We start from the raw sequence: 15,240 nt of genomic DNA on the forward strand, positions 1-15,240 counted from the left end.
AAAGCAACTGTAATGTTAAAATTTAAAAAAGCCCTTCTTAATGTATGCAAAGTAATGTATATTGACACATAAGCAAAGCTTTTCATGATGAATATTGAAATATATATGCAAAGCACAGGAAATGTGTAACATGTTATAGATCTTTCAGTGTACATTTAGAGGAAATGAACCATTTATATTCTACAATTTAGTGAATACCTACTGTTTATTGGTACAGAGCACATAGGAGTATATTTGTCTTAGTAATTTATTTAGGTAAATATATTTATTCTTCTAGGGGTTCTTGTGCTTTTCTTGGTTCTATAGTACTAGACATAAATATTTAACAATGCATTGTCTCAAATGTTATTCATGTAATTTATCAGTGAAAACAGTGGAGTTGTAATAACTTTTAAGCCTGCACCTTCTCTTCAACCTGAGATTGATTTAGAATGCTGCAAAATGTGCTGGATTTTCTTCAGACTGCTGAGGAGAATTATTTACTAGTCATAACCGACATAAGCTAAGTAGTCCAGCCACAAAATAGCAAGGTTCATTTACCCCTTTTTTCATCAGCTTTCTTAAGCAAACACTTCGTCTGTAAAAGAAAAGGAGTTAATGAGAGAATAAAGTATTTAATTATTATGAATATATTTCCCTATATTTGCTGACCTCTCCACTTTCCTTTATACATAGATGTATATACAGAAATATACATATATATTACCCCTTGTGTATTCCTCTTGGGAATTTCTTCTAAATTTGAATGCACTTGGCTATAAGGATGTCAGTTCAAATTATGGCTAAAGTCTTGTAAAAGTGACTGTCCGCTTTTTAATATCACAAAAGAAATGAATCGAGAGTGAAAGCATTTGGGGTTTTCTTCGTCTTTGCTCTGGACTTTCTTGGAAATACGTTTTAAAGACTCACAATCTGGATTTTTCTATTTGTACATTTTTCTATTACATTTGGTTTTTAAAAATCTGTTTCTTATGTTTGGTGATAGAATTTCTAGTACTGGTATAATGTGCAGATCTGAAAGCTGGCTGCTTTGATAGTTTTAATTATATATTTAAAAGCTGACAGTAATTTTCTATAGAGCCAAAGCAGAAAATGCCTGCATTATAACCCTGAAGCTGACTCTGAACAATGGATTCCATAGTGCTTTTGCTAATACAGATCAAGGCAGGGACTGGTAATGGAACAGGTCACTGTAAACTAATCAGACATGAAGCCAAAACATCTCCTCAACCCCAGTTACCAAAGTTGTACTTGCCTCCTCCAGTGCTGTACCTATGTGCACCTACAGCCATTTTTATTCCAATATTAAAGCCATGTATATTGCAATTTTAAAGTATAGGAAGAGTACCACCATCTGAATTAACAGGGTCTGAATTATTCTGGAAAATTATTAAAATATTTTATTGTTGAATGAACATTGTTAGCTCAAATCTGATAAAAAAAGAAAATTAATTGACTGGTTAGTGAGTGGTAAGAAGTCAGTTGCTCTGTTTTCATATATTTTCTCATAGAATCAGCCCACCCATTGGCTTGTCTTCATATACGGACATTCATAAAAGGTGCCAAGGGCTACAAGGTTTCCTATCAGACATATAAATAGAAAAAAATAAAGGTAATGTACTTTCAAAAGCTGCTTCTAATTTCTCAAAATATTTGAGATAAGGGGAAAAAACACACAGATTTGCTTTTAAAGTTTGAAAGTAATCCATTTGGGTTCCATTTATTCCAGCAATCCACATAAACGTTCTCACATGTAGTTTTCAAATACAAATAATTGCATTAAAAATCCAATCTTTATATGACAAAGAGGTAAAGATTATGTTTTCAAGCCTATCCCTGAACTACAAACTCCTGTTTACAAATGACCAGTAGATCTAAGAACTGTTCCATGTTTTCCACTCAGAGTATATGATGAGATATGGCTCTTTCATTTTACATTTTACATTACATCTACAAAATTTTGATAAAAACTTAGAAAAATGCCAATGTTATATATTAAGTTAAAAAAAGAGAAATCTGCTATTAGTCTCTCAGCTATGTATCTGTTTACAAAATATGGAGAGGAGATGTTGGAAAAAAGTATACAAAAATTTTAACATTTGATTTCTCTGTTGGATAGGATATCAGATGACATTTTAAAAATCTTTCTATATTTCTATATTCTAAGTTTCATTGGATGACTAGATACTAGATGCGATTTCCTTAACGAGAAATAAGGTAAGGGAGGGAAACACCTGTGAGAAGGAGGAGGGCACCAAAGGGGGCTCACAGCCAATAGCACCTCTCCCACCCAAACAGAGCATTAGTTCCTTTCACTTTTTTTTCCCCAATGGAAATTATCCCCATGAGATATTTATCTGAATTCAGAAACATTATCTTTTTAAATTCCTCTGAGAAGATTTAGAGGAGAGAGTAATGATTAGATAAGATAATACTGCTCCTTCCCTAAGACCTAACTTAGATCAACTGTCTGAACAAATGGGGAGTCAGGAGGTAGGGTGTAAGCCAGGGAGAAGGAGGTGAGCACTGTGAAGAGTAAACCTTAGAGTGGGGCCACACTGGGATGTGATCTATGATGGAATGAATGTGTTGGAACCTGACAGTGTCATTTTCTCATGTAAAAAAAAAAAAAAAAAGCCACTCTTCTATTTCCTCATCTGTAAAATGGTACCCACATCATTTGTACCCACATCATAGAATCCTGGTTAAAGTAAAATGATATAATATCTATAAAGCATTTATAATTATTCTGTGCATATAGTAAGAGCTTAAAAATGTTAACTGTGAAAACTATAAGTTTTTAGGGATCAGTAGAAACCATTTTTAATTGGAGATAGGTGCAGAAGAGGAGGTATAAAGGTATATATATATTTTTTAATTACATAATACAAAAAGGTGTTGAAACAGTTTTGAATCCAAGAAAGAAGAGAGGATGGGGGAGTAATTACCTTCATTATCCTCCTCATTCTTCTCTTCCCTGAAGTAGTAGAGCCCCTGCTGTCAAGAACCAAGGCTCCTGTGATTAGCATTGATTAAATAGTATGATTTATCTATGGGCTAGCCTGGAAATCTAACAACTATATTCCATATAAGAAAAAAAAAAAAAAAAAAAAGAAGACACGTTACTTGTGACAAACAACCGATCTAACCGATCTACAAATGAACATTTGGAATGTACTCATTTATAAATTGACCTTCATATTTTATTATATCTTATTTGCCATTTTCTTAACAAATGTAGTTTCAAATAACATTGGTATATATTCAGTTGTAAGCTAGAAGATGAATAAGGGAAAAGAAAACAAGAATCAGAGCACATACTGTAAAAAGAATTTCTCAGGTAGATTAAATATTGGTTAACAATGTTGTCAATGAGCAAAGACCAGAAAATATGTATTTTCATTGTTTTTTGTCAGCCCTAGCTTGGAATTTAGAAAGTTAACTAAGTTTCTGAATATGTTCTATTGAATTGTTCATATTTCATGTAAACTTGAAATTTAGAAAATAAGTAAAATTGAATAACAAATAGACATCTACTAGATACCTGAAAATGAAACAGTGTCTTACTGATGCACTTACACACACACACACACACACACACACACATACATACTGGACAAAACATTTTAGTCAACATATTTAGTAACTGAAGAGAAGTGGCAAAATAAAAGACAAACATTTACATCTCTATTTTTTATGAGTACCCTTTCATAATGCAGAATGTTACAAATGTGAACAAAAGTAGCTATGCTTCTAAGAGAACAAGAGGATGAATTAATTCATCTCAAGCATATTCAGATTCCATCAATGATTTATGACCATTTATGAGAAAAAGGAAATATCAATTTCTAAATTTATATTTAATATTTACCGATATGCAAATTAGGCTGTCTCAGAAAAGTGTAGCAGATGTCTCTATCTTCTTGATGCTGATGGACTGCCTAGGTATTACTTTAAAATGATAGATTGGCAATGAGCATATTATTTTCTACTCTATTCCATCGTATTCATTTGGAAGCATTAATTCTTTTAAAGAAGATTATATATGCAATCCAATCTTGACAGCCTGGCTCTATTTAATGGGATGTTCTATTTAAATGTGAGGACATATTGATCTCATTCTGAAGTATCTATCTAGTATCTATCAAGAGGATAAAGTTTGAACATTTTCCATGGTGGGTGCTGTTCCAAATTCTTTTAAATTGAATGTGCTGTAAAGAAAAGAAAAGAAAAAAAAAAAAACCAGTTACTTTTCACTTCTTGATTTGTAGACATTTTAAGCGAAAGAAAAAAAGAAAGAGAGAGAGAGAGAGAGAGAGAGAGAGAGAGAGAGAGAGAGAGAGAAAGAAAGAAAGAAAGAAAGAAAGAAAGAAAGAAAGAAAGAAAAAGAAAGAGAAAGAAAAGAACATTGAAAGAAATTGTGATATTTCTTTTTTTTTTTTTTTTTTTTTTTTGAAATTGTGATATTTCTTTACACAAGATCTTTAAGTAGGAAGCTAGAATACTTACCTCAAAGGAAAAATAAGCTAAGGGCATGGTTCTCCTATATTTTGAAAAGTCAATCAGTTTGTTCAGGGGCTCTGGGCCATAAACTATCACAATCTCCACAATGTTCCAATTTATGGTAGTGTTCCTTCACATGTACCATTCCTGAGCTCTCATGAAAATGATTTGAACTAAATCAATTTAAGATCTTGGATCAGCCTTGACTATTTCAAATTTGAATTGTAGAAGTATTCTCACTAAATTATTTTTATTTTTTAAATCTGTGTGTTAAAACAAAATGACACATTTTTAGTGTCCATTCAATGGAGTGTACATTTTATATGGAAAGAGAGTAGAATATTTTAACTCAAAAATTGACCGTAACTAGTAGCTAAAATTAAGAACTATCATTTTGGTGTGTGTGTGTGTGTGTGTGTGTGTGTGTACAATATATATTCCAAACCAAAAGCTAGGAAAAATTGAGAATGCTGCATAAAGCATAAATAATATTGAATAACAAATGTTGTTTATTTAAATGTTCCATATTCAAATGTTTAATCCTCGTACAATTCTTCCTGTAAAGGTCGGATTCCACTGTACACATGAATATCAAGTGCAATAGTTTATACTCATAAAACATTATATTTGGCCAATTGAAAATGTTTTCATTTTAAAACAAAAACAGAAATGAGTAATATATAGATTTCTCTTTATTTTTAATGAAAATTAATTCAAATAAAATTTCGAGCTTTGATGATATGTGGTGAACAGCTATCAAAAAATAAGTATATTTATTAGCAATTTTGTGTTTGGATTATACTAATGATTATATTAAAGTTTAATGCTTACTCTTAAAAGTATAGTTCAGTTACATTAATAAGCATCCAGATAATGTGTTGGTGAAGATATCATAAATTCTGAGACAAAAAAATCCCATACTTTAGAGTGCCTAGAATATAAATGTGGGATATCTAATCACCAATAGAAGGGATTTAAAAGTATAAATTTTGTGCCTGTGTTTCTATGAGATGTTTTCTTAGAGTTTTCACTCAAATAACTCATATAAACAAAGTTATGATTAAAGCATAAAAGCTAGAAATTATGCTGTATCAGCTAATATTAACCAATATTGGTAAAATTTTGAATTAGAATGTAATTATTTATATTACTGTGACTACAACAGATTTCTTGCCAGCACACAAAAAAGGTGAAAAGAAAACTCTATCTTAGAAATAAATGCATAAACATTTAATATTCACAGGGAGTGAAATGATTTTCCTAAAGGTGCTCCCACTCATTTTTATATTATTTTTTATAGTATATGAAATAAATTACCTCTTCTTGACAAACTTGTGACTTTCTGCGCATGATACATTTTTCTCAAGAGATATTCACTATACTTTTATTACAAGAAAAAATGTTTTTTTTTTTCTTTTTTACTATTATCTAACTGGAACCAAAAAGTCAAAGAGATCCAATTACTAAATAACAGAAATTAGAAATGAGATAAATTTTCATTTTTCTGGCTTAACAATGAAAAACAAATATTTCAAAATATATACTCACACAATAGTCATTTCCATTTGTATTTGGAATGCATTATTAAAATCAATTTGTATCACATAGCTAATGGCTGAAGGAATTGGCACAAATCCACTCTGAATGATAGTGGGAAATCAGCCTGGGAGTCAATTTGCAGAACATTCCCTCTCATTCAAGTGAATATTTCTGTAGAAAGGTTGAAGGCTGCAAAATGCCCTTGGTGGATGGCTCTAAGTAATCAAAAGTTTGAAATAAATTTAGAAACTCTTCCTCAAGGACCCATACAAGGCAATCCGGAAATAAATAAAAAAGCACTTTTTTTTTTTTTACTAGTTAGTGATTAAAAGTATTTTCAAAATATGTTTTAATGAAATATGTGTAAATAATATCTTAAGTGTCATATTTTGTGTATATTTTGAAAAGAAAAGAAAAAAAAATTTCTAGAGAGGGTGACCTCACATCGACTTCCGAGTCCAGTCCACCAATTCTGTACTACCTTCAAACCTTAGCTGTTCCTTCCCAACATATTTTGGTCTGAAGTCACTGTCAGCTTCATGGCTGATGACCTTCTGCTGCTCCAGAATTCATAGTGTCCTTTGGTTTATAATGGGCTCTGCTGTGCTTGCCTCGGCAGAAGCATCCTGGAGGTAAGTCTACTTGTTCATACTGAGCGCTCCTTTCATTTTGGCCAAGCGTCCAAGACTGGAAAAACACTTTATTGAACAATTAGAAAAAAAGTAGCTGAGATCACAATATTGAAAACTTCCTGTAAAAGATTCAAAGACTAAAGAAAATGCAAATCTCTCTTTCTCGTCTCCCAGTCTGTCTTTCATTCTCTCTCTCTCTCTCTCTCTCTGTCTCTGTGACACACACACACACACACACACACACACACACACACACACAGGTGGTCACTGTATTGAATATTTTTTGCCCTTCTAGACACATGTTCTACCTTTCTACATCCTATTCTGTTTTGTACTCTGGGAAGCTGGGTTGTGATGCCTGACTCATCAAGATCAAGATCATTTTTATTTTGTCTGTGGATTCAGTCAATGAGAGATAATGGGATATGTTTAGAAAGAAGAAGGATAATGAGATGAGAATATATATTTCACTAGCTCCCATTATAGGTCATCCCTCCCCCAAAGAATAGAGATGTTGTAGTGGCCTGCTCCACTGAATGACAATCTCAGAGAGCCCCTAATTATCCCTACCACATTCCCCTTCAACCTATGGGTGGTAATACTTTCTTGTTGTTACTAGTCTTGGACAAATGTATCATCTATTATTTGGTTTAGTTTTCCCTTAGACTCCACCCACTACTTTAAAAATAATTAATTTATTAAACATGTCTCAATTAGAGCCCAGGAAGCTGACTGGGTAGTTTTTTATTAGCAGAACCCTATTCCTGACCTTGTTTTCCTTCTGGAGTCCTCACCTTCTTTCAGTCTCTCCTAAGAGAGTGCCTTTTCCAATTTTCTTTAAGTAAATACAACCTACTGCTCTCAAAGAAGCTATACCAAAAGAATCTTGCTTTTTCTCTACAAGGGTGATATGTAGCACAAAATAAATCTCAACACTGTATTGCTGAAAGGCTGGCTTATTTAGCCCAAGATATGACCTCTCTTTGTATTTGATAACTTCTAGATTCTCATGGGTAGTTTTTCTAACAGAACACACCAGTCTCCCAAAGGCAAACCATGATTCTCCCCGATAGTAAAATCAAAATCTTTATATCAAATCAACAATTTCCTAAAGGCAAGATATAGACAAGACTACCCATCTTCCTTTGATATGGTTCTATGCACTATTTTCCACAATGTTTTCACTTCTCCTTTTCTCATCTTTCACTTTCCAGACAGGGCCCAACTGACTACCATACATAAAATATGCGATGCATTAAAATGCCTTCCTAAATACTGTAACATCCAACCCTGATCATTTTATTTTTGACCAAAAGTAAATTCAAACTAGACATCCATGTGTTGTTGTTTTTTTAAATGAATCTAGAAACACATTTTATACTTTTCACAAAAGTTTATTCAAAATGGATCATAGACCTAAATATAAAACCTAAAACTACAAAACTCCTAGAAGATAACATAAGAGAAAATCTAGATGACCTTGGGTATGACAATGATTTTTTAGATACAACACCAAAAACACTGTCCATGAAAGAAATAATTTATAAACGAAACTTAATTAGAAAAAAAAAAACTGCTCTGCAAAAGACACTGACAATGGAATGAATGAGAAGACAAGCCATAGATAAGGAGAAAATATTTGCAAAATTCATGTATTAAAAAGGACTGTTATCCAAAATTTACAATGAACTCTTAAAACTAAAAAAATAAGAAAATAGACAACTTTTTAAAAAATGAGCAAAAGCCCCGGATATACACCTCACCAAAGAAGATGTACAGATGGCAAACAAGCATATAAAAAAAACACTCCACATCATATATAGTCAGAGAAATACAAATTAAAACAACAATGAGCTACACCTATACCATACCTATCAGACTGGCCAACATTTAAAACACTGATAGCACCAAACGCTGAGAAGAATGTGGAACTAAAGGAAAGCACATGCGTTGGTGGTGGGAACACACAATGATGTCGCTACTTTAGAGGAGAATTTGTCAATTTCCTACAAAACAACATACTCTTACCATAAGATCCAGCAGCGACCGTGCTCCTTTGTATTGTATTTACCCAAATGGGCTGAAAACATGACCACACAATAACTTGTATATACAGATGATTATAGCAGCCTTATTTATAATTGCCAAAACTTGCAAGCAACCAAAATGTTCTTCAGTATGTGAGTGGATAAACTATGGTATATCTAGACAAAGAAATACTATTCAACACTAAAAAGACATGAGCTATTAAGCCATGAAAAGACATGGAAGAACTTTAAAACAATATCTAAATGGAAGAGGCCAATCTGAAATGGCTACATACTGTACAATTCCAACTGTGTGACATACTCGAAAGGCAAAACTATGGAGACAGTAAAATGATCAGCAATTGCCATGGATTGGGTGTTGGAAGGAATGAACAGGCAAAGCACAGAGGATTTTTAAGTCAGTGAAGCTATTTTTATGATACTATAATGTTTGATATACATCATTATATATTTGTCAAAACCAACAGAATGTACAACACTGAGAGTGAACCCTAATGTAAACTATAGGTTGGGTGATAATGATGTGTCAATGTAGGGTCATTGATTGTAACAAATGTACCACTCTGGTGCAGGATGACATTAGGGGAGTCTGTGCATGTGTGGAGGCAGGGGGTATATGGGAAATCTCTGTACCTTCTGCTCAATTTCTCTGTGAACTGAAAACTGCTCTAAAAATAATCTATGTAAACAATAGCAAAAAATAAATTTATAGTCATGGTTTTCAGTTCTATTCAGACACTTCTCCATATAAAAACATAGTAAGTAGACAGAACCACTATGAAGAAGTTATCTTTTGTTTTGCACAGTTATTGTTCCCCCCCAACACCACATCACTCCTTAATTTAAGAGTTCAACATTATGGATTTCCTATTTCTACTAACTATACTCATAAGCATATAGAATAATGTCAAATAATTCACAGTCGGTGTGGTAATTTATTGGGCTAGTCTATAGGAAGTTCTTAACAATTTTACATTGTTTTAGTATAGAATAAGCTATGGTAACAATTTTCTTTTAAGCCTATATTGACTAGCTGGAAAGTTAGAGCTAGAGGTCATTAGAATTCCAGAGTTTTCAAAATATGTGGAAAAAAAATCATACTGTCTCACAGAACCAAGTCATTCTTTTAATTTTATTAAATAATATATGGAGGCTGTCTACATTACAATGATATCATCTTTCAGCTGTTAACTGGAAATTAATAATTGGATCACTTTTTGTTTCTTTAGAAATTTCTACTATGATTTACCTTATTATAAGTTTTTTTAGAATTCACAAAGTATCTCTATGTACATAATTTCATTCTATCTTCAACTCAGTGAAATAGAAATGACCATTGCTGTTTTCTTGTCACCCAGACTTAATCAACTATTGAGTCTAAGTGAGAAATAACTCTGAAATCTCTCCCTTCTTGTTTTTCTTTCTTAACCGGTTTTCTTGTTATAGTCACTTCTTCCACCGTGATACTAAATTTGCATTTGGAATTTTGAATCTCTGATATGTGTGTGTGTGTATGTGTGTGTGTACCATTCCCATGTTAAAATCAAAGAGAAAACTGGTAACCCATTTTCCACAAGGAAAAAAAAATCCAAATTCCACAGCATGTTTTTCCAAAATTTTCAAAGTTTAGTTTTAACTACCTTTCTAGTCACACTTACTAATACTATCACATTCCTTAATCAATAAACTTTATTTTCAAAGCCACAGAATTTATTAATCTTAAAACACCATAGGTTTCTGTGTCTTTTTTTCATCATAAAAAAGCTTTATTGAGATATAGTTCAATCATATAATTCACTCATTTAAGATGTATAATTCAATGGAATTTTTAGTATAGTCACAGAGCAACCATCACCACAGTCAATTGTAGAATATTTTCATGACCTCAGTAAGAAACCGTGTATCCTTCAGCACTCATCCAGCCCCTCACTCGAGCCCTAAGTAACCATTTACCTACTTTCTGTCTCTATACATTTCCTTATTGTAGACTTTCAGACGAATGGAATCATATAATATGTGGTCTTTGTGACTAGCGTCTTTCTGTTAGCCAAATATTTCCAAGGCTCATCTATGCCCTACCCTGCATTAGTAATTCATTTTTAAAAATATTTTTATTAAAATGTAGCTAACATACAGTATTATATTAGTACACCATAGTTATTTAACATTTATATACCTAAAGAAGTGATCACCCTAAGTCCAGCAACCATCTAACACCATACCATGCTATCACAATAATACTGACTATATCCCCTATGCTGTGTATTACATCCCCACGACTTATTTGTTTCATACTTGGAAATTTGGACCTCTTAGTTCCCCTTCACTCCCCACCTATTTATTAATTTTTAATTACAGTTGACATTCAATATGTTATATTCAAGCATAAGGCATAGTGGTTCGACATTTATATAATTTAAGAAATGGTATCCCTGACTAGTCTAGTACTTACCTGGCACTATGAATAGTTATTATCATATCATTGACAATATTCCCAGTGCTAAACTTTACATCCCCATGACTATTTTATAACTACCAGTTTATACTTCTTAATCCCTTCACCATTTTTACCCTGGTCCCAACCCCTTCCCATCTACCCTCCCAACAAATTCAGTACCCACCTGATACCATACATAGTTATTACAATATTACTGATTATGTTCCTTATGCTATACCCAACATTCCCGTGATTACTACGTAACAACCAGTTTGTACTTCTTAATTCCTTCCCCATTTTCACTCACCCATAACCCCCTTACCATCTGGCAACCATGAATAGTTTGTTTCTGTTTTCTTTTGTTTATTTTATTCTTTAGATTCCACAGATAAGCAAAATCACATTGCATCTGTCTTTTTTTGTCTTAAACTCCACTCAGCACAATGCCCCCCAGGTCCATCCTTGTCACTGCAGATGGCGAGAACCCATTCCCTTACATGGCCGAGCAATATTCCGCTGTATACATGTACCACCTCCACAGCCCCAGGTCAGCCACTGCCCATGACCAACCTGGGATTATCTGGTAGGAGCTACAAAGTTACCTGCAGTTGTTCACTGCCTGTGCTAACTCTGTGGGTGCATGCTAGAGACCAAGCTGCAAACTGAGTTTGGCTGCCATCAGTACTGGGCCTAGGATACCCAGGATACCCAGAAGCCTGCTACCACCTGCCAGGTCCTTAAGTTTTAGCCTCTGATAAGGCCTAGTGTGGTACACAAGTTGGGTGAGGCAGGATTTCATGGAGTCACTAGAGTTGGAAAAATTGTGGTCAACAAGTTAAGATAGAGTCTGGTTGCTGGAAGTTATGAGCCTGGAGCTACTCAGCAAAAATATCAGAGGACACTAAGGCCAGCTGCCATCTGCCTGGGTCCTGTGAACTCTAATAGTTTTTCAAGAAAAAGTGCAATGTGGGCAGGACTGGCTACTCTCAAAGAAAGTATATCTAGTGTTGGGTGAATTGGGTGCAGTGGGGTCTCAGGGAGTCATTAGGGTGGAACAGCAGAGATCACCAGGCCAGTCAGATTCAGATTTGGCTTGTGGGGGAAAGCTCAACACAAGAAAAATGCTGCCCACCTGCCGGCTACATGGTAGAAGTGCCCCACATAGGGAAAATGGCAATCATCCTCCAGTCCTCACCTCCAAGCTACACAGCTCAGTCTGCTCCCAGCCTGAATGTCTCCGATGCCCCTAGCGTTACTGTGCCTCCACTGAAGCCCAAGATGAATGCCTGATAGTGAGAGAGTCGGTGTGCAGATTTCTAAAGAGGAAGTCTGGATTTCCCGCTGACTTCTGTCCCACCCAGATGGTCAGAATCCCCACGTTTTTTCACAGACAGATGTTGTGGGGGTTCCTCTTCCTGGCACCAGTACTCTGGGCTTTAGAAGCCGGTATGGGGCTGGAGTCTCTCACTCCTCTGGAGAAGAACCTCTGTGGCTGAGATATCCCTCCTGATTCTCAGTCACCACACAGAGGTTTGGTGCCTGCCGGTTTAAAGTCTCCACCCCTCCTAACAGTCTTGATGTCCTTAGTTATATAGAAGACTTTATATCCTTAGTTATAAAACTTCTGTTAAGCCAGGCTTCAGGTGGTTCTCCAGGCTGATTATAGTATAATTTAGTTGTAATTTTAATGTGTTTATGGAAGGAAGCAGGCACAGTGTTTATTTTCTCTGCCATCTTGGATCTCCTCTCATGTTTCCTCTCATGCCGTAAATATATTTCCCCTTCTTGTTAAAGCATCCGTCCTCTTCCTCCTGGTATACTTATTATCTAAAACCACTTATACTTATTATCGAAAACCAAGCAAATATCACTTGATCTGTGAAGTCTCACCAACTTTGACAACCCTAGGGAGAAATGGTAGCTCCAGTTCTCCCATGACCTTATACATACCTATCAAATTTAAATCAGATTATTCCACTAGACTGAACTTTCCTGGAGGGATTATTTATTTATGCAAAACTTGTAGTAGACACATGAGAAATACTTTTGGGAAGAATGAAGAGATAAATGAATGGATCTCCATCTTTCAAACTGAGACATGGAGAGGATAAGTGACTGGATAGCATAGCTAGAAAATGAATTAATCAGGACTGTGACATTGTTTTTAAGATTCCACTATTTTTTCTACAGAAGTCACCTTTGAAACTTTTTCAAAATATAGATGGCACATCTCAGGACAGAAAAAATGCATCAGAGTCTCTGAGCCAGGATGTATATGTTTCTATGGTTGCACCAACAAACAGTGTCAGCAGTGATTGAGAGTGAGAACCACTCTCAATTGTGTCATGTCACCCCTGTCCCTCATCACACTCACACCTGAGTATAAAAACACAGATGCTGGCAACACAGGCACTGAAAATTTTGTGCCAATATTCTTGAATTTTCAGAATTTCTGTATCTGGTTCAAGAAGAGGAGTGTGGGGTGAGTGGAGCTCAAGTGGGGAGAAGAGCAATGAGTGCTGTAGAGGAAAAGAGAGACTCAAACCATACTGGCAGGGGAAACAGCATCTGGCCAATCACCCTTTGCAAGGTCATCAGGGATATGGTGAAACAGAGGGAATAAGTCAGGTTACTGTAGAGTTGCTGATGTAAGATATACACACATCAAGAAAGACATAGATTTGGCCAGAAATTACAGAAAACATTGTCTTCCATTTATTCAAACTAAGATAACTTTTGATACTCCCCCAACTCATCACTTTTTGAAAAGGCACATAATTTAAATGGGACAGAGATAATTCAAAACTCATTTTTACTTTTTAACTTTTTCCACACATACCTTGAAAATGTGTATTCAGAATAGTGGGAGAATCATATTTAGAAGGACGGGGGTAAGTCTTAGGTAAAGATTACATGTCCAAATATACATTTCTTTTCACTGTGTTCAATAGGGATTTGTGTGTGTGTGTGTGTGTGTGTGTGTGTGTGTCTTGCCACAAAAGACTTTAATAAGACATCAAATAATTTCATTGTGAACCAACCCAAATCCCAAATCACTGTTTACTGATCCTTGTTTTGCTGTTATGAATTACATATGAATTCACTAGTATCCCAAGCTATAAATAATTTCATTTTATATGTTTTATTTTCTACCTACCTACTGTTGCCTTTGCCCTGACCTACTAGGTGCCACATTCTGTGTGAGTGCTACGAGCAAGTTATTTATATGGCGGGGAGGTGCTTTGTCCCTTATTGGCCTGTTAAAACAATCATCTCTGTGAGTTCCTGTTTGTTCTGATCCCATAGTTTTCTTCACCCTAGAGACACTTGCTAGTAGTGAGCTAAGACCCCAAAAATAGATTCTATAGCATTTTTACATTATCTTTTCATTATTTCAGGATTGTCTTTTCAGATACTCTGTTCCATTTCTATGTTGAGAGGTTTGAAGGCTCCTAATTCTAATGAGCATTAAAATCCTCAGGAGTAACTCTTCTCTTCCCATCAGCTATTTCTGTGTTCTTGCAGAGTTCACTTCCCCTTTAATCTTGGGGCCTCATTAGTTAGTTTTATACTGAAATAAAGGGTTGAATTTTACGAAATGGAAGCTTGCACTCTGAAAACACTGACATTTCCTCTGTCATCATGACTGCATATGGCTGTGGCTGTTACTGACATTTGTCCAAAGATTTAGTATCAAAGATAAACTTATTTTTCTTAGGTATATCATGCTGATCTTTTTTGTTCCATAAATATTCATGTAAAAGATTCAGTTGTCAGGAAAACCCATGGGTAACTATGGTAGTGCTTGTGGGAATAATTAATGGAAGACAATAAATATTTGTTTGCATATATGTTATACATATATTGGAAGAAAAAGAGAGACAGAAACAGAGACATAGAGGGACAAAGAATGAGGGTCTAGGTTAGGGCAACTCTCAAAGTCTGTTTCATTTATCCACTAAAGAAAAAGTGCATTAGAATTTCAGCAATATATACAGTCTAATGTGAGACCTTTGGGAAGGATGCTTTAGAGGCACTAAAAGATTATCTCTGACATTGAAAATGCCTGGTCTCTTGTCCT

This window comes from Rhinolophus hipposideros, assembly GCF_964194185.1.
Source record: "Rhinolophus hipposideros genome assembly, chromosome: 6".
NCBI lineage: Eukaryota > Metazoa > Chordata > Mammalia > Chiroptera > Rhinolophidae > Rhinolophus > Rhinolophus hipposideros.